Here is a 22,544-nt window from a genome sequence, read left to right on the forward strand (position 1 = left end):
TTTTTGGAATGGCCCACTTATGTAAAGCAAAAACTGTGTATGTATGCATAAACATCTGTGTACACACAGTATAACACTCAAATATATATATATATATATATATATATATTTATACAATATATAATCTATTAGCATATACATATATGAATGTACATATATATGTGCATGTACACATGTATCTTGTGTATACCAAATATAAATTCCAAAAGGATGATAGGAAAAGATACTAGAAACAAAAGACAGTAGAAAAACTTCACATAAAGAAAACTCAGGGTAACAAAAAGCAGAGGTGATATAGGAGTATATACCAGACATGGGCAACAACCTGTACTGAGGTACAAAGAATGGAGATAGAGTGTTCTATGTAAGAAATAGCAAGAAAATTAGTTTGACTGGACAAGAGAATTTTTTAAAAGAAATAATATACATTAAAGCTTAAAAGTAAGAGCCAGATGGTCATGATATTTAAATGCCAAAGAAAAAAGATTGTTTTTGATCTTAGAGCTATTAGAATATTGCTCGAGTTTCTTGAACATGTTAAGATTTGTCCAAAAGAAAATCATATTGGCAGCTATGTTGAGGATGGTTTGGAGAGGAGATGCTTGAGGCATTGGAACTGATTAGAAAGCTAATGCAATAATCTAGGCAAGAAGTGATGAGTATTTGAAATAGGATGTTGATCATGTTAATTGAAGAAACATGAGAGCTATGGAGGAGGCAGACATGATAAAATTTAGGAAAGTAATTGTACATGTGAGATATTATATGGAAATAAGTCCATTTGCCCTGTCCTCTTGAATTTTAGTTCCTGTCCATTGTTTTTCTGAAGTTTAAATCTGAGATATCTGTGCCAATGGATGAAGCATGTCATTTCTAGTTAAATACAGTATATACTACACACAAAAGCTTTAATAGCTTAAAACAACACTAAGATTTGGGGGATATCCTATATTCTTCATTCATTTGTTTGTTTTCCTGGACAGATCCAGAGACTTATCTAATTTGAGGAGTCATACAGCTCACTGAAGAGGTTCTATAATATCCTGGGAGTTGGCAAAATCTCTGTAAGGTCATCTATCTATAAGTAAGAAAGTCAGAAGTACCTTGCTATTGGAATAGAGAATTTCTATATCAAATGAGACAATAGTGCCGATGCTAGTGTTTAATACTAGTGCATGGCACATATTAGGTGTTTAATAAATGTTTGTTTCTTTCTCTTAGGACTTTGTTCAGGACGTAGTCCATGGCTAACTTGCCCTGATTTTAGGCTTTGGTGAACATTAATATACAGAAAATTATTGAACAAAATTATCTCTCTGGTTACATTTGAAGGAATTTTATATGATATTAACATGGTTATGGAAATAATTTAGTGGAGCCAAGCCCTGAATGATAGACTTTAATCTACCAAGGCAAATGCTTTTAAACAATAACAATAGCAAATAATATAGTGATATTGTATGTTCTTTACCTCTCTCAATCGTATTCTTTTAATAAAATCAGCCAAAGGGAAATATCTGTGAAAGCCTTTTTTTCCTGTTTCTCATTTCTATATTAGTAATATTTTAAGATGTAACACACATACCAAACTTTAATTACATAAAATTCATTCTCTTCATTCAAATCATTCTCTTCATAAATTACTTTCCTTTGGATTACTCTACAGTCAATGTGATGTTGTAAAGACTTTTAATAAGTTGCAAGAAGTTTAAGAGGTCCAGGGCAGAGTACAGTTATGAATTGCTTTTAAGTCCATTTGAAAACCCTAAAGTTACTGCAAATCACTGAGGTGCTTGTAAAGGAAAAAAATATTAACCTTGCACAAAATTCCTTCAAGATTAGAACCATCTTTTATACAAGGAATAATGTTGTCAATATAAAGTAATCATTAAATAAAAAAATAAAAAATTAAAAAATTAAAAAAAAAACATCTTTTATAACTGTGAGACTATATCCACAATATTACCAAAATTGTACCCCAAGTTCTCTTTATTTAGGCAAGTACCCAAAATAGTCTTATCCAAAGTCATAAAAGAGTATCATGAAAATACTGTTTCCTCATGCAGAAGTAACTAGAGGTACTCACTCAGATTCATATAGTTTCATTGGGGGTGGGGGGAGAGGAGAATGGAAGAGGGGAAGTGAAAACAGAAGGGAGTGAAAACAGCAAGAAGACAGTTGACAAACTGGCTACATTAACTTCCAGACAGGAATGACCTGCGTATAGATGGAAATGCATTTTCCTACAATCTGTTATATGAGGAGCCAAGAAATCAGCTTAAGTTAGAATATTTCTGTCACTGGTCTGCCTGAGTATTTATAATTTTATCAATGAGTCATTCTGTGCAGTTAAAACTTTGTTAACTATCAGATTCTGAATGTACCTGACTTGTGATCAGTCTTTGGAACTTCCTAGGACTGAACAATCCTGACTTACCTTCTCCATGGAGAGGACTGTTGGGAGAACTCAAACCTTCCAATCACTCACCTCCAGCAACAGAAATTTTCTAAATCACTTATAGTCTGCCTGGAAATGTTCTTCCTATTTTCTCTATCCCAATGATGCTGAAATATTGAACCCTGACTACAAAGGAATAACCCTTCTTTATACCCCCTTTTTTCTGCTCCCTCATTTCATCTACTTCAGCTCTATGCCTACAATGTGGCACTCCTTTCCCTGTACCCTCTGTAATTCCTACTCAGTAGTTAACAAATTTCTTTTTTATTTTAAACTTCTTTTCCCTTCTGTTCCTGGCAAACACTGAGATCTGGATTCTCCCTGGAAGATATATAGCCCTGTCCTTCATTTCCAATTTTATTCCCTCCATACATCACTTATGTCCTAATTCATAGATTCCAGAAGAAGGGATTTGAAAAAGTTTTGTTTGCCCATTTTACTTTTAATCTCTCCCTCTACTACCATTATTCAGCAATCTCTCATTTTTGATATTCACTCTATCCAAATTTATCACTCAGTAAAGAACCTAGTGACATATATATGCATACAAATACATGTATTCATGTATGCATGGGTATATACAGGAACATTATATATTTGTGTATATATGCATATGTACATAAACACACAAATATATCTTGTGATATTTGCCTTTTTTTCAATGATTTCAATGACAGGCACATAGTCATTTTATCTATCAAACTCGTACCCTCATATTAGGGGGATAACACCATACAAATTTATATTCCTTCAACTGTCTTTACTTCAACTCTCATGATGTACTAGTTCATTCCATCTCAACAACACACAGGGATAGTTATACTAGATCCTGATCTTGCCATCATCCAAGTTTTCCACTTCTATGCTCAAGAACTCCAAAATTTGATCATCTAATTATATTCTTTTGTCATTCTATTTTTCCTTGTGGCTTGCTACTCTTAAATGTACTAATCCACACCATGACCTTTACTTCTTTTATTCTTCATTATCTTCCCAGATTATCATGCCTTCCCTGGCTATATTCTCCTACAGACCAAGTCTGATATAAAAGAGCAAAAAGCAGTGATTAGAACACAAATCTGAATAAAGTATAGGATGAGAGCTAAACAAGCTAGTTCTTCCCAAAAGTCTTTAAAGAAGAAATGTTAAGGAGGAAAAGAAATAGATTGAAAATGGAACAGATTTGTCAGAATTGCTGTAATCTATTTCTATCTTCCTAAACAACAGAAAAACTATATTTGGAGTAAAAAACGCAGGCAATACTACTACCCATTAAAAGGTAGTTAGGAAGAAATCAATAATAATTTTACTTACAAAATATTTTTTCTTTCAAAACATTCTGAGCACATGTTGAAGATGCCCTTGATGAAAATATGATAAAGGAGAAACAGAAAGACTTTTACAAATGATCTTCTACAATTTATCTTTAGTCACTCCATCTGACCAAAAACTAAAGAGCTTGCAAGATCCTAAAATCTACTATGGTTATAGCTTTTTCTTATTTTTCCTTAATTTCCTTTTATAATTCTCCTATGTGTTTGTTTGGAATCTTTCCCTCTCTTGTGTAAATTAAAACTTGTTATAACAAAGTCTTTTTTTCAGTAGGTCTATCTGGTTTTCTTATAGAATCCCCTCAAAGTCTCATGATTGCTTTTAAAGACTGGGGCTGAAATAATGTCATTCAAGATTTCTTGATAAAGACAACCAGAAATATAACTTTTCAATGTTTCTCTGATTATTAAACTCAAGCAAGGCATAAAACAAAGACAAATATGTTTACTGGAAGGATCTGTCATAAAATTGTCATAAGATCTATCTTGGAAAGGGTCAAAATGGAAGAGGGATTAATGGTTGATGGCTCCAGATAGTCATCTTTACAGTTATTATTGTGTTTATTACATTGTCACAGAAATTATTTGACTTCTTTAGTGAGGTCCATAATTATTCAAAAGAGATTGGCCCAAGTATTGCATTGTGTAAAAATGAATAAAATATCTAATCCATACTATGCCATGTAATTAGATGTCCAATTGAATTATTAAATTGAAACTTACACATATAGCATTTCTCTGGCTACCTCTGCTGTTCTCCTAACCTATACTCCTAGCTTAGGACTCATAAATTATTCTGAAGGGACAACTATGCTAGGTTCAAATGTCTATGCTCTTAAAACTATAGTTCAAAGACATCTACCCATGTGTTTTTGCCAGAGGACACAGTCAAAGCAGAGGCATTAATTGAAATGACATAGAAAGACAATTAGCAACACAATATTTACTCCATAAATTTAGGGCACACTTTCCCATAAATATATATAATCTCAGTGGGTGAGCCTGATATCCTTATTTTACAATTCTTCAATGTCATTTTTCAAAGAATCACTATAACTAAAAACCATGAGTACATGTTGATGGAATAACATCCATTTCAACTAAATATATTAAAAATAATGACTATTTATATAACATTCTAAAGTTAACACCACATTATGATATATGCACACACAAAAACATATATATAGTTATATAAACAGCATATTTATATAATTTTTCTAAAGCACATATAATAATAATAATAATAATAATAATATACATGTTCCTATATTTATACTCTTCTGAAACTCACAGAAGTCCTATGAGATAGGTATTACAGAAAGTATTATGCCTATTTTGCAGGTGAGAAAACTGAGACTCAGAGAGATTAAATGAATTGCCCAGTCACAGAGTTAATGTTTCAGAAGCCAGTTTTCAGAAGCAAGGACTCTACTATATCTTTAAAAATATATGTTGAAATATCTACAGAAGGAAAAATGGGAGATTTATTGAATTATCAGAAACTGAGATTCAGTCCTTTAAAAAATCAATCTGGTGATTATGGTCTTTTCATTGAAATATAATCACTTTTAACTTGGAAGTTTTTTCATGAAAATAAAAATGATAAATGATTAGTCCAATAGTAGAGACACATAAGACAGTAGCAGTGATGATCTAAATTATGAATAATTAGAAGGCATTTAGAAAATAGCCCTGATATTATTGATCTCACACCATGATTCCTACATTTTCTCTGTTGTGTTCTAGTGATTAAACCAAGAAAATGCTGCTAGAAATTAAAGATAATAAGTTGATTCATAATTGGATTAAATTGCTGCTATATTAAGTACAATTTCCCCACCTTTTCTAACCTACTTTCAATACATAAAAAAATTGTTTTTCATTCAAAAGGGGCAATATTCTGTTTTGTTAATATGATATCTTTCTATCATTTTAATTACAAAAGAAGGATCTGAGACTTCTCATACAGTGGTGCAAAGTCATTAAGTAGATGAGATTTTGTCAAGAGGAGACTTGACCCAAATATCCCAAATCTTTCTCTTCCCCTTTGCTTTAATAGTTTATTACTTATTATACCATTTAATTCCATAAAGTCCTTCTCCAATGCCTCATTTTTGACACAGAGACAACTAATCCTTGGTTTTCACTAGATATAGCTAATCCTAAGCCCTCTCTACTCATCTGGTAAGTACTTTCGTCATCTCCTTTTCAAATCATCTTGCTGTTTCTTTCCCCAGATCCCTGGACCTACTGGGACTGCCCCCAAGTAAGTGATTTACTCAGCTTTGAAATTTTGAAAATTTCTTGTGGTTAATCAATCAATAAAAAGCATGTATTGAGTAACTACTATATGCTAAATTTTAGGTCATACTATCTTCACCAGTAAGTCAATGATGTCAGGGCCCATTATATCTTAAATATCTCCAGACCCCATACCATGTTTCCCATCTTACCCAAACATTAATCTTGAAAATTTATTTTGCTATTTTGTAACCAGTTTGCACATACAATATCCCCACCCCCATCAACCTCTTACTATGAGAATAATAATTATGTTAGCTGCTGTTGCTTCTAGACTATGTATATCAACCAATTTCTCTATTGTTTTCACCATCCATTTAACTTCCTAATGAGTGTATATTTATGTATGTGTTTTTTCAAACAAAAATGTAAAATCCTTAAAGGCATAATTTTCTCTGTATATTTGTAAAGTCATTAGCCCAATACTTGCCATATAGTAAGTGCTTATTAAATGTTTTTCATTGATTCATTCAAAGAGTTTGTTCAAGATAAGAAAGCACTTGGGAATTCTTGCCAATAGTCAATGTCTTCATTTTGAGGACCAACAAAGTTAAATAAAGAGAGATTTTTCATCAATAGTTTTAACACTTGATGGTGACTTCTTTTTAAATGTTTTTCATTGATTCATTCAAAGGGTTTGTTCAAGATAAGAAAGCACTTGGGAATTCTTGCCAATAGTCAATGTCTTCATTTTGAGGACCAACAAAGTTAAATAAAGAGAGATTTTTCATCAATAGTTTTAACACTTGATGGTGACTTCTTTAGTATAGGCCATCAATAAAACAAAAGGATAATATATAATTACTCTGCCTTGTGAAGTTATGCTTCTGTGATGATAATGGCAGAAATAATATGTTAAAAATCACAACTCAGGTAGACTTTTACCCATAGCCTAAATATTAGAGGCTGTTAACAAAATGTTTACTTTTACAGAGAAAGAAGATAGCAAAAATAATTAGTTATGGTAAGTATCTATGAGATAGTAGTACCTACCTTCAGAACAATTGAGTCAAGACTAGCTGAGTTCTTCTTTGTCTGCCCTCTTATAGGTATTTTCCCATTTCTTTTTTTCCCAATTATGAAAAATATGCCAGATGTGAATGTAAACATTAACTAAATATTTGGTACTCAGTATGAAATCTCTTGTCCAGAGATCAAGGAGGTGACATATTAACGGATAGAAATGAATTATGTTAATTCTTATATTTTCCTATCAATTAAAATAGATGACAAAAAGTCATTGAAGCTAGGTGGAAGGGTTTTTACATCATAACTAACTGACATATAGAATAACCAGACAAGTACTGTCTTGTAAAAAATGGTTCTTTTCTTCAGAAAGAAGTTTGTGATAATTAAAACCACTGTCATTTTTCAAAGGCAATTCAGGCCTCCATCCTATTGACTGAAAAATTCAAATCATTTTCTACAGTGTTTTTAATGTGGTTGTTTTTTCTTATACCTACAGTGAGATCAAATATTGTGAGGGAATATGGTTATATTTTGTATATTTTGAAATATTCCAGGACTTGAAACAATCAACAGAATATTACATGTAAACAAAATTACCTTGCCTAACCATCTACAGGAAATGATTTTTCCATTTGGACTTTGTCCTGGACATCCCTAGGATGGTGATAGACCAAAACTAATAAAAACAGAAGACTTTTGCATTCTTTTTGCCTTTAAGTCAATTGTGTAATTATTAAAATGTGAACTGCTGCGTAATATTATGTTTATTTTTTTCTAATTTGTTCTTATTTTCTTTTAAAAATATTTTGATTGAGGATGTCCTTGATATTTATATAACTAATTCTCACATTTTATAGATATGGAGCAGTAAGAAAATGAATATCATCACTGATATTCTCTTACCTTTTTTCCCTAAGGACTTTTTGTTTGTTTGCAATCATTTAATATTTTTCCTCTTTCAAAAATCTTAAGAAAAAATGTTTTAATGCACTTATAATTTTATCACTCTAAGCTCACTGTAAAGATACATAATAGGAGAGAATAGCCTACAAAATAGCACGATGGAAAACTGCAGGAGAAGCAATCAAAACAATGTCATTATAGAGTTATATGACAAGAAAAGAAGTATAAAATGATAACTCTTCAACATCCGCATTCACCACTGATATCCTTGGTATGATAAAAAATCTAAAGGAAGATCACCTTCATGAAGGGAAGGACACTTATAAAGAGCTTTAACTGAGAACTTAGATAAATATCTTATGGGATGAAAAAGCACATATGGATTGTGATGAGTGTTGTTGAAAGACTTACCCACATCAAGGAGAACAGACTTATCAAAGAAATTTAATATTTTCCTAATCTTTCATTCTCTTACCTGAGGACAGTATTAGAGTCCTACTCTAGTCTAAAGAAGTCAAATTTATTAAAAACCAACTGTATAGCTTAGTCCTATGCTAAAAACCATCTCCAAATTGTGATTGTGCCCTCACTCACCTTATCTAATTAGTTTAACTCAGCCTAGTTAAATTGCCATATGTAACTATTTTCAACATCTTCCCAAAAACTTCATGTGAAGGCAAGAAAATATTGAGCCCAAAGTCAAATTTATTTCCTAAATTTCAATTTGAACTAATGACTAACAGAATTATAAAATAATTTTGTAAAGTGATCTCTCTCAAACATTACCCACATCTTGTCCAAATAGTAATAATACAGGGGGAAAAAAATTATTCATTTCAAAGAACTACATGTCTATTTCAAAATTATTCCTTCTGTGTATTTGTTATGCCTCTATCATAAATATAACATTCTATTATTTGGGTAGGAAAAATTAAAACACTAATTTTGCTCACAAATACATGTTATATACAAATATCAAAAATGAACTCTGATTTATAGTTCACTCTAAGCGCTATGTATAGGACAGAACCCATCTCTAACACTTGCTAGTTATGTGACCAAATGCAACCACTTTATACCTTGATTTCTCCATCTCTAAAAGGGGGAAAATATTACCTGTCGTGTTTATCCTACAAGGCTGTTTGTTATAAAGCTAAAATGAGAGACTGTAGGTAAAGACTATCACAAATCTTAAAACACTATACAAATGCCAACAATTCTTAAATTTTTTCATGGTTTAAACCATGTTGTAAAAAAAGAGAAATAAGATAAAAGGCCTGGTATTGGCAGGTTTTCTTCTGTCTATGTAGGATTTCTTTGTATATAATTTGGTGTTCTTCTGTTCTAAAGTTATTGGATTTAACCAAGTCTCATGGTAGCTTCTGATCATAAAATTTCTGTGGTCATGCTATTTGGAGATATCTCAGATAATAGTCATTTCCCAAATTATCTCTGACTACTTTTGCCTCATAAATATTAATCAGTTAATAAATCTTCTTTTAGAGCAATTATGAATCACTTATGCTTGTTTGTAAATGCAGTAACTAAACCCAGATTTGTACATTTAAGGAGCTCAAAATCAGCAACAAATTCCTAATTATTCTTCAGAAAAGTGAATCAAAGGCCAAGGACAAGTAAATGTATCTTTCTTTTTATTTTCTGTGGATTCTATTTTTTTGTTTTCTCATCAATAATATGCACAATATGGACCAAAACACAAATGGTAACCTTCTAGTGAAATATTTTATACTATTTTTAAATGTAGTATCTACTGTGTCCTTTCTGTAACTTACATTTTAAAGTTAGATCTCTTCAGAAAAATATGCTTAAGTGGCAACTTACTCTGGAAGATGGCACTACTAAAGTTGTAACTCAGGAGGAACCACAGCTTCATGTAGCTTTAATCATCAGCTAACAGAAACAACTGTCTCAGAATAAACAATATTAACAATATTTTTTACCTCATAAACTTAAGTTAGGCAATATATATGTTTGTAGCTATATAACTATAAAAACATACATATACAAATGCATACAACTACATACACACAACTATAAAGAGCATCAGTAACATTTAGTACATAGGGCAAAGGCAACTCAAATGCTCTTCTTTTCCATCTTGTTGTATCTTCATGTTGTTTCAAGACACAACATTTCTACTTGGTGGGTTCCCTTGGCTTGTCCCTCAATGGCCAATGGCTAAGGCTTACTCTCAAATTAAGAAGTTCTTCATGTCTAGGTAGTTGGTGACACAGTGAATAGAGAACTTAGATGGGAGTGAGGAATAATTGAGTTTAAATCCAGATCCCTAAGCATTTGCCTCACTTCTTTCCTGGAAAATATGTCTGATTAACTCCCAGAGTTAATTATTTTGTGAATCAAATGAGATAATAATTTTAAAGCACTATACATGATGTCATGTAGTAGTAGTAGTTGTTATCATGTCTTGCCTCACTGAAACTGCTCATTTCTTTGTGTATTGAGACCTACTGGGTCTATGAATATTCCCAGCAAATAAACAGAGCCACTTTGGTCATACTGGCCCTTATTTCCAATTTTGAACAACTTTCTATGGAGTTGGAGATGGTTTGCTTATCATTTCAAGTCTCTTCTTTCCAATGTCTTATACTAAAAAGTTTCTGCAAGCTCTATATAGCAAAATTCTTAGAAAATTTCACACTTAACAAGTTTCCTTGTGGTTCAAACACAACTGATATCCCTGGGGAATTACATTCACTCCTAAAGTCTATGATTATACCATTTAACAGACAAACACCATTTTTTAAATGATCTCTATTACCTTCTCCTTATATTCCACAATTTCATTAGCTGGTCTGGGGAGGAAATCAATTGTTCAGTGGTCTTTAGATCAATTCCACCTACTATATTTATTGAATGGATTATTCTAAAGAATTTATCATTTAAGAAAAATAAGCTCAATCCCCTAGATTTGAGCTTCAGAAGAGCTTATCTTTTTTGCTTCACATTCCAGTCAGATTTGATAATATCTGAATTCTCATCAATCTATATATCCATGAAAAATGTAGCAAAATTCTTCTAATTTAGATTAATTAAATGATAGGCCCATCAGAGTTGCTGGAAAGGCTTGGTTATACAATATTTTTAAAAGAAATGGGGGACTTCCGGTTAAGATGGCGGAGAGGAGGCTCACAGTTGCATAAGCTCCGCGCTTTCTCTCACTATCCACTTCATTACAAGCCTCTGAATCAATGCTTGACTGAAAAAAACCCACAAATAGTTACCAAGAGAAGCCATCCTTGAGATCCGCCAAGAAAGGTCTGTCTTTACTGGAGGGCTGGGGCGGTTTTAGATCGGCGCAGGCTGAGGGCAGCGGCAGTGAGAGCACGGGAGCAGAGCTGAGAGGGGGTGGGGAGTGATCGTAGCCGTCTCTGCGGGGAGAGCTTCGCTACAGGTTTGGAACCTGCAGCAAGTCAACAGCCCAGCAGAGAAGCTAAAAACACCGGGGCTGAAGAATACAACCGCAAACAGCTGGAGTCTCTCAGGACCTGGCCGCTCCCCTTCCCCCCCTCAGTGACTCAGCACGCTTTGGGATCTCAGAGCGCAGGCGCAGCACAGTCCTGCTAGTGCCTCATTGCTGCCCCCTGCAGTCTGTAGAGGAAGCTCGATAACACACCCAGCCCCCCCCCCAAAGAAAGACTCCAGTTTTTTCTGTTTTTCTTTGGTAGTTTGTCTCTGATTAATAGACAGAATGAGCAAGAAGCTGAAGAGGACTTTAACCCTTGACAGCTTCTATACAGATAGAGAGCAGACTCTAAATCCTGAGGAGACTAAAAACAGGCAGTCCCCAGGTGATTCCCAAAGGAGGAGATCGTCTGTTCCTCAGCACAGATGAACCTCATAGAAGTGATTAAAAAGGCTCTCAAAAGGGAGCTAGAAGAAAAATGGGAAAAGGAGAGGGAGGCTCTGCAAAAGGAGAGGGAGGCTTGGCAAAAGAGCCTGGAGAAGTCAGTTAAAGAGAGAGTGGATAAAGAAGTAAAATCCTTGAAAAATAGGATTAGTGAACTGGAAACAGAAAACAGCTCTCTAAAAAACAAAATTGGCGAAATGGAAAAAAATTCCACAGAACAAAAAGAACTCAATGGGACAATTAGAGAAAGATTTTAAAAAAGTGAGTGAAGAGAATACTTCACTGAAAATCAGAATTGAACAAGTGGAATTGAATGACTCGAGGAGACAAGAAGAATCAGTCAAGCAAATCCAAAAAAATCAAACAATGGAGAAAAATGTGAAATACCTTCTGGGGAAGACAACAGACCTGGAAAACAGATCCAGGAGAGACAATCTGAGAAACATTGGACTCCCAGAAAAACATGATGAAAAAAAGAGCCTGGACACCGTCTTCCAGGAAATTATCAAAGAGAACTGCCCAGAAGTCATAGGAACAGAGGAAAAAATAAACATTGAAAGGATTCATCGATCACCCACTGAAAGGGATCCTAAAATCAAAACACCAAGGAATATAGTGGCCAAATGCCAGAACCCTCAGATGAAAGAAAAAATATTGCAAGCGGCTAGAAAAACCCAATTCAAGTATCAAGGAGCCACAATAAGGATCACCCAGGATCTGGCAGCATCCACATTAAAAGATCGAAGGGCCTGGAATATGATATTCCGGAAGGCTAAGGAACTTGGTATGCAACCAAAAATAACTTACCCAGCGAGAATGAGAATCTTTTTCCAGGGAAGAAGATGGACATTCAACGAAGTAAGCGAATTTCATCTATTTCTGATGAAAAAACCAGAACTTAACAAAAAGTTTGATCTACAAATATAGAACTCAAGAGAAATCTAAAAAGGTAAAGATTAATCTTGGGAACTATATTTTGACTATATAGATGTATAAAGAATACATGTATACCTTGTTCTAAAAATTGATGTGGAAAGGACATTGTACCAGAAAAAGGGTAAAGTGGGGGTAGTACATCTCATGAAGAGGCATAGGAAACCTATTATATCTGAGAGAAAGAATGGAGGGGGATGAATATAGTGGGTATCTTACTGCCTTCAGAATTGGCTTTAAGTGAAAAATCTTAAGACATATTCAATCTATGGTGAAACTTCTCCCTTCTCATTGAAAAGTGAGAAGGGAAAAGTGGAAAGGGAAGGAATAAGCTAAGCGGAAGGGAATACGGGAACTGGGAGGGAAAGGGGTAAGATAGGGGGAGGAACTCTAAGGCGGGGGGAGGGACACTAAAAAGGGAGGGCTGTGAGAAGCAAGGGGTGCTCACAAGCTTAATACTTGGAAGGGGGGGAAAGGGGAAAGAAGGGAGGAAAGCATAAACCGGGGTTAACAAGATGGCAAGTAATACAGAATTGGTCATTCTAACCATAAACGTGAACGGGGTAAACTCCCCATAAAGAGGAAGCGGTTAGCAGAATGGATTAAAAGCCAGAATCCTACAATATGTTGTTTACAGAAACACATTTGGCACAGAGAGACACATACAGAGTAAGGGTAAAGGCTGAATTTATTATGCATCAGCTAAAGATAAAAAAGCAGGGATAGCAATTCTGGTCTCAGATAAGGTAAAAATAGATTTCATTGAAAGAGAGAAGGAAGAAAGTAAATCTTGATAAAAGATATCATAAACAATGAAGTTGTAATGATACTAAATGTATATGTACCAAGTAGTAAGAGCAACCAAATTCCTAAAGAAGGTTTTAAACAAGGTACAGAAAGAAAGAGACAGCAAAATTATATTAGTGGGGGACCTCAATTTCCCTTTCAAAATCATACAAAAACTAACCACAAAATAGACAAAAAAGAAACTAAGGAGATTAATAGAATCTAGAAAACTAGCTATGAGAGACCTCTGGAGAAAATGTAATGGAGACAGAAAGGAATACACTTTCTTTTCAGCAGTTCATGGAACCTATACAAAAATTGACCATATATTAGGACATAAAAACCTCAAACTCAAATGTAGTAAGGCAGAAATAGTAAATGCATCCTTTTCAGACCACGATGCAATGAAAATTACATTCAACAAAAAAGCAGGGGGAAGTAGACCAAAAAATAATTGGAAACTAAATAATCTCATACTAAAGAATGATTGGGTAAAACAGCAAATCATAGACATAATTAATAACTTCACCCAAGAAAACGATAATAATGAGACATCATACCAAAATGTATGGGATGCAGCCAAAGCGGTAATAAGGGGAAATTTCATATCTCTAGAGGCCTATTTGTATAAAATAGAGAAAGAGAAGGTCAATGAATTGGGTTTGCAATTAAAAATGCTAGAAAAGGAACAAATTAAAAACCCCCAGTCAAACACTAAACTTGAAATTCTAAAAGTAAAAGGTGAGATCAATAAAATTGAAAGTAAAAAAACTATTGAATTGATTAATAAAACTAAGAGTTGGTTCTATGAAAAAACCAACAAAATAGACAAACCCTTAGTAAATCTGATTAAAAAAAGGAAAGAGGAAAATCAAATTGTTAGTCTTAAAAATGAAAAGGGAGAACTCACCACTAACGAAGAGGAAATTAGAGCAATAATTAGGAGTTACTTTGCCCAACTTTATGCCAATAAATTCGACAACTTAAATGAAATAGAAAAATACCTTCAAAAATACAGCTTGCCCAAACTAACAGAGGAAGAAGTAAATATCCTAAACAGTCCCATCTCAGAAAAAGAAATAGAACAAACTATCAATCAACTCCCTAAGAAAAAATCCCCAGGACCAGATGGATTTACATGTGAATTCTACCAAACATTTAAAGAACAATTAACTCCAATGTTATATAAACTATTTGAAAAAATAGGGATTGAAGGAGTCCTACCAAACTCCTTTTATGACACAGATATGGTACTGATACCTAAACCAGGTAGGCTGAAAACAGAGAAAGAAAATTATAGACCAATCTCCCTAATGAATATTGATGCTAAAATCTTAAATAAAATATTAGCAAAAAGATTACAGAAAATTGTCACCAGGATAATACACTATGACCAAGTAGGATTTATACCAGGAATGCAGGGCTGGTTCAATATTAGGAAAACTATTAGCATAATTGACTATATCAATAACCAAACAAACAAAAACCACATGATCATCTCAATAGATGCAGAAAAAGCATTTGATAAAATCCAACATCCATTCCTAATAAAAACACTTGAGAGCATAGGAATAAATGGACTTTTCCTTAAAATAGTCAGGAGCATATATTTAAAACCATCAGTAAGCATCATATGCAATGGGGAAAAACTGGAACCTTTCCCAGTAAGATCTGGAGTGAAGCAAGGTTGCCCACTATCACCATTATTATTTAATATCGTATTAGAAACACTAGCCTCGGCAATAAGAGTCGAGAAAGATATAAAAGGAATTAGAGTAGGCAATGAGGAAACCAAACTATCACTCTTTGCAGATGATATGATGGTATACCTAGAGAACCCCAGAGATTCTACCAAAAAGCTATTGGAAATAATTCATAATTTTAGCAAAGTAGCTGGCTACAAAATAAATCCCCATAAATCCTCAGCATTTTTATACATCACCAACAAAACCCAACAGCAAGAGATACAAAGAGAAATTCCATTCAGAATAACTGTTGATACCATAAAATATTTGGGAATCTATCTACCAAAGGAAAGTCAGGAATTATATGAGCAAAATTATAAAAAAGTCTCCACACAAATAAAGTCAGACTTAAATAATTGGAAAAATATTAAGTGCTCTTGGATCGGCCGAGCGAACATAATAAAGATGACAATACTCCCTAAACTAATCTATTTATTTAGTGCTATACCAATCAGACTTCCAAGAAAATATTTTATTGATCTAGAAAAAATAACAACAAAATTCATATGGAACAATAAAAAGTCGAGAATCTCAAGGGAATTAATGAAAAAAAAATCAAATGAAGGTGGCCTAGCTGTACCTGATCTAAAATTATATTATAAAGCAGCAGTCACCAAAACCATTTGGTATTGGCTAAGAAATAGATTAGTGGATCAGTGGAAAAGGCTAGGCTCACAAGACAGAATAGTCAATTATAGCAATTTAGTGTTTGACAAACCCAAAGCCCCTAACTTCTGGGAAAAGAATTCATTATTTGATAAAAACTGCTGGGATAATTGGAAATTAGTATGGCAGAAATTAGGCATGGACCCACACTTAACACCATATACCAAGATAAGATCAAAATGGGTCTATGACCTAGGCATAAAGAACGAGATTATAAATAAATTAGAGGAACATAGAATAGTTTATCTCTCAGACTTGTGGAGGAGAAAGAAATTTGTGACCAAAGATGAACTAGAGACCATTACTGATCACAGAATAGAAAATTTCGATTACATCAAATTAAAAAGCCTTTGTACAAATAAAACTAATGCAAACAAGATTAGAAGGGAAGCAACAAACTGGGAAAACATTTTCACAGTTAAAGGTTCTGATAAAGGCCTCATTTCCAAAATATATAGAGAACTGACTCAAATTTATAAGAAATCAAGCCATTCTCCAATTGATAAATGGTCAAAGGATATGAACAGACAATTTTCAGAGGATGAGATTGAAACTATTACCACTCATATGAAAGAGTGTTCCAAATCATTATTGATCAGAGAAATGCAAATTAAGACAACTCTGAGATACCACTACACACCTGTCAGATTGGCTAAGATGACAGGAAAAAATAATGATGAATGTTGGAGGGGATGCGGGAAAACTGGGACACTAATGCATTGTTGGTGGACTTGTGAACGAATCCAACCATTCTGGAGAGCAATCTGGAATTATGCCCAAAAAATTATCAAAATGTGCATATCCTTTGATCCAGCAGTGTTTCTATTGGGCTTATATCCCAAAGAAATACTAAAGAAGGGAAAGGGACCTGTATGTGCCAAAATGTTTGTAGCAGCCCTGTTTGTAGTGGCTAGAAACTGGAAAATGAATGGATGCCCATCAATTGGAGAATGGCTGGGTAAATTGTGGTATATGAATGTTATGGAATATTATTGTTCTGTAAGAAATGACCAGCAGGATGAATACAGAGAGGCTTGGAGAGACCTACATGAACTGATGCTAAGTGAAACGAGCAGAACCAGGAGATCATTATACACTTCGACAACGATATTGTATGAGGACATATTTTGATGGAAGTGGATGTCTTTGACAAAGAGACCCGAGTTTCAATTGATAAATGACGGACAAAAGCAGCTACACCCAAAGAAAGAACACTGGAAACGAATGTGAACTATCTGCATTTTTGTTTTTCTTCCCGGATTATTTATACCTTCTGAATCCAATTCTCCCTACGCAACAAGAGAACTGTTCGGTTCTGCAAACATATATTGTATCTAGGATATACTGCAACATATCCAACATATAAAGGACTGCTTGCCATCTAGGGGAGGGGGTGGAGGGAGGGAGGGGAAAAAAAAATTGGAACAGAAATGAGTGTCAATATAATGTAATTATTAAATAAAAAATTAAAAAAAAAAAAGAAATGCCTTTTTTCCAGTTTTTTCTAATACACACATATATGTGTATTTTTGTCTTTTTTTCATATATATATGTATATATATATGAGAGATAGATGACAAAGATATAGATATAGACATAAGCCATAGACATAGAAAAGAGACAGAGCTAGATTAGATTAGAGGGAAATAGCATATCACTAGTTAGACTCTCATGTTATTGCCAGAAATCTTCAGGGCAACTTTAATGAAGAGACACCATAGTTTGTAATTAATATTTTCTGCTGCACTGCAAAGCAAACATGCTTCAACTAGGTCATTGTCTTCAGTGTTCTATGAATATTCTGAATTTATTTTCATAGAGGAATTTTTCTTCATTCTCTCTCTACCTTCTCTTTTTCTCCTTTCTTTTTCTCCCTCTTTTCTCTTCCAACCTGAAAAGCTCTGAATTCTGCCTTTTCAAGGAAGCTAAGTATAATATTGCAAACATAGTTGATCTAAGAACTAAGAAGTTTAAGTCTCATTTTCTCCAGAAATCCCACATCTATTTCTCTCTTCTCTGAATTCCTTTATTTCTCCTCTGACTCATTCATTTGGAAACATGTTAGGAGCCTGTTTATCTATTTTAGTGCTATTGCAATTTCAACTGACAGCATATTAACATCCAGCTATTTAGAATGGGAGAAGGGGAATGAGTATAAACAATTTACCCCTTTCCCCTTTGGCTCTATCCAAACCAAAAAAATGAGACCCACTAAGCTGAAACATAAAAGGAATATAAAAGCTTCAATCTTAAGACTGAGGAACTATCAGCACAAACTCAAACGTTATTAAGAATATATGACTGACTAGCCCCATTCAGTCACCAAATAGCCTGATGTGGACTCACTGATATCCCTGCATGAAGAGTATGGGTCTTTAACACATCTTGTATCTGTAATACTTTTTGGTAGCTAAAAGCATAGAGACTATTTAACATACTTGGGCAATTATCTAAGTGACCATTCTATGCTCTAAATGGTTAGAACCTTAGGTATTGGTTTGAGATGTCACAGCAGCTTTAAATTAATTTTCCTGGAAGGAAAAGAAATGTGACATAAATAGAGTTGTGCAGAGTAAGAGAAATTAAATTAACCAAGACTGTGCAAAATCTGATACAATAAGAAAATTACAAATTCTTCTACTTGGCATTTAAATTCTTCTTTCATATAGTAGCTGGAAAACTTTTCCAGGCTTGTTATTACACAAGTTTCTTCTTCATAAATTCTTCTTTCCAATTGAACTGGTCAACTTACTATTTATTAGTCACAATAATGGATTGGAGCTGGAGCCCCAATTGTTAAATTTTCAGTGTTGATCAATTGCCTCAGTAATCAGCAATCACTATAAATGAAGATTGATTTGTTATTTTGTTAATGGTCTGGATATAATGAAGTAGCAATGATGGAAATTAAACTTAAAAGTGTTTGATTATACATTTTTCCCCTTCATAACTCCCAACTTGTTAACTATTTCCCAGCACATTTCTGTAGTGCTTTATAAACACTGCTTGTATTTCTTAATAATGCAATTGAAGGCTCATGGGATAGAATCATCACCACACTAAAGGTTTGGGGACTCTAGATTGTTAATAATAATAATAATAACAGTTATTTGTATAGTACTTATTTGCAAAATGTTTTAAATTTATTATCTTATTTGAATCTTTTAACACTGTTGCCCACACATGACAATAAAATCTGTTCCATATCTAAAATGCATTTATTCCTTACCTCCACCTTGTAGAAGGTAGCTTTCTTCTACTTTTTTTCAAGGTTCAGCTCAAATACCTGTCTTGTTCCTCAAGTTCCTGGTACCCTTTCCTCTTAATCACACACACACACACACACACACACACACACACACACACACACATAAATGCATAAGTGTGTATGTATAAACATGCATACATACACACACAGCGTTATTTCTTTCTATATTTTTATTTTGCCCTACACTCCATCCTCCATAAAACACAAATTCCTTGAGGGCAAAAACTGCTTAACTTCTTACCCCAGCTTCTATTTCCTTGCCTATTATATAGGTTCTTTTTCCAAAAATTATGTGTATTTCATTTTGAATTTATGAAATAAAAATATTTTCATAATTTAAAGACATTGCACATTGTAGATATGGTGAATTTTAATAATAAATATACAAGTATTTAAATCATTAATATTTTGAACTTTTTGTAAGTTTGTAGGATTTATATTTCTGAAGTTATTAAAGTTTAAAGCTGTATTAAGACTTTTGGGATGCACTGTGTATTAAGAACTGTGGGGAATATAAAGAGGCCTAGCATATAATTCCTGCTTTCAAGGACCTTACAATTTAGCATAAGACATAAGACAAATACATAGATATGATACAAAGCAAAATGTAGTAACTGATGAGATAGTATATAAGTTTTTAATACATGTTTAAGAATAATTAGAGCTATCTATAAAATATCATAGAATGGATTAACCATCTCAGGTCTCATGTTGCTGATTTTATAAAGAGGGGAGGGATAATAAAGTGAAGCAGTATTATGACTCTGATGCTCTATGATGCCTCAAACAGATAAACATTGGGAGAAAAAGAAGGTAGCTCACCAAATAATGCCAAAATTAACCTAAGCTTATATACATATAATTGACTCACCAAATAGAAGCAAAATCAGTGGGGAAACTTTCAGTCCCAGCTCAGAAGGCAAAATCTGGGAAAACAGACTGCTTCCTGAAGAGCAAGCAAAGCTATTCCTCTGAAAACACAAGGGCCTCTGTGCTCAAATCCAAGAATCAGAGCTGCACCGGAAGCTTAGGGTAGCACCCCCTTTACCCCAGGCACAGAGTTCAACTAAGAAAGTAAAAAAGAGGAAATACCCAAAGAAAATGAGCAAGAAAGAGAAAAGAATCTTGACCATAGAAAGCTACTATGGTGACAAGGAAGACCAAAACACAAACTCATGTGTATACAAAATGTCCACATAGGAAAATGCAAAGAGGGATATAAATTGGTCTCAAGCTCAAAGGAGTTTCTTGGAAATGCTCATAAAAGACTGTAAAAGATAAATAAGAGAGTGAGAAGAAAAAATGAGAAAAGAAATGAGATATAAGATATATGCAAGAGAGAACCAACAGCTTGGAAAAGATAGGAAAAAATTATCTGAAGAAAACAACACTTTAAATAGTAAAATTAACCAAATGTAAAAAGAGATACAAAAGCTAACTTAAGAAAATCACACATTTAAAACTGGAATGAGGCAAACAGAAGCTAATGACTCTATAAGACTCCAAGAATGAATCAAACTAAAAAGAATGAAAAAGAGGAAAAAATATGAACTACATCATTGGAAAAACATCCAACCTGGAAAATAGATCCAGAAAAGTCAATTTAAAATTTATTGGCCTACCTGAAGGCCATGATATAAAAATAAAAAAATAAAATAAAATAATAAAAAAAAAAAGCCTGGACAGCCTTCTTCAAGACATTGTTAAGAAAAACAACACCACTAGGCCTCTGTTCTCTGAGCCCAGCAGAGGAAACCCTGTCCAGAAATTCAACATGTCTGTCCTCAAGATCTATGCCAGAGAGATCTTTGACTCTCATGGAAACCCCACTGTTAAAGTTGATCTCTTCACTGGAAAAGGTCTCTTCCAAGCTGCTGTGCCCAGTGGTGCTTTCACTAGTGTCCATGAAGCCCTGGAGCTCTGGGACAATGATAAGACCTGCTATATGGGGAAAGGGGTCTCAAAAGCAGTTGAGCACATCAGTAAAACTATTGCCCTGAGCCTGGTTAGCAAGAAACTGAATGTTGTAGAACAGGAGAAAATCGATAAGTTGATGATAGAGATGGACAGCTCCAACAATAAATCTAAATTTGGTACAAATGCCATATTGGGAGTGGCTCTGGCTGTTTGTAAGTCTGGAACTGTTGAGAAAGATGTCTCCCTATACCACCATATTGCTGACCTTTCAGGCAATAGTGAAGTCATCCTTCCAGTTCCAGCTTTCAATGTGATCAATAGTGGCTCCCATGCTGGTAACAAGTTGGCCATGTAGGAGTTCATGATCCTCCCTGTTGGGGCATCCACCTTCAAGGATAACATGCACATTGGGGCTGAGGTCTACCACAACCTGAAGAACATGATTCAGCAGAAATATGGACAGGATGCCACTAATGTAGGGGACGAGGGTGGCTTTGCTCCTAACATCCTAGAGAATAAAGAAGCTCCGGAGTTGGTAAAGCCAGTTATACTGGTAAGGTTGTGATTGGCATGGATGTGGCTGCCTCAGAAGTCTTCTGCTCTGGGAAATATGACTTGGACTTCAAGTCTCCTGATGATTCCAGCCAATACATTTCTCCTTCTGAGCTCAGGGACCTCTACAAGAACTTCATCAAGGACTATCCAATAGTGTCCATTGAAGATCCCTTTGACCAGGATGATTGGGAAGCTTGGAAAGATTTCACTGCTACTGCAGGCATCCAGGTGATAGGGAATGATCTCATAGTGACCAATCCCAAGCACATGAAAAAGGCTGTGAATGAGAAAGCCCACAACTGCCTCCTCCTCAAAGTGAACCAGATTGGCTCTGTGACCCACTCTATCCAGGTGTGCAAGCTGGCCCAGTCCAATGGTGGGGAGTAATGGTTTCCCATCATTCTGGAGAGACTGAAGATACCTTCATTGCAGACCTGGTGGTGTGTTTCTGCACTGGGCAGATCAAGACTGGTGCCCCTTGGCTGATCTGAGCATCTAACCAAGTATAACCAGATTCTTAGAATCAAGGAAGAGCTGGGCAGCAAGTCTAGGTTTGCTGAAAGGAACTTCCAAAATCCTCAGGCCAAGTAAACTGCTTGGCAGGGAAGCCTCCAAGCTAAAAGCTAGCAGGCTCCAGTCACCTCCATAGAAGTCTGCTCCTGTCCTGTGAGTGGGCAGCACCAAGTACTAGACCAGTTTTATTCTGGGGGCAGGGGGCTCTACTGTGTAACTTCCCTCTCCCCTCCACCTCTCCAATGTTCTCACCACTTCCTTAGAACTGTCTTATTAGAGACTTCCCTGATCATCTGCACCTGACACT

The 22,544-nt window shown here is 34.5% G+C and overlaps 1 pseudogene; it reads left to right on the top strand.

The window, feature by feature from the left end:
• Positions 1–20,897: 20,897 nt before the first annotated feature.
• On the top strand, positions 20,898–22,315 carry LOC127562347 (alpha-enolase-like; annotated as a pseudogene).
• The last annotated feature ends 229 nt before the right edge of the window (positions 22,316–22,544 follow it).

This window comes from Antechinus flavipes, chromosome 4, assembly GCF_016432865.1.
Source record: "Antechinus flavipes isolate AdamAnt ecotype Samford, QLD, Australia chromosome 4, AdamAnt_v2, whole genome shotgun sequence".
Classification (NCBI taxonomy): Eukaryota; Metazoa; Chordata; class Mammalia; order Dasyuromorphia; family Dasyuridae; genus Antechinus; species Antechinus flavipes.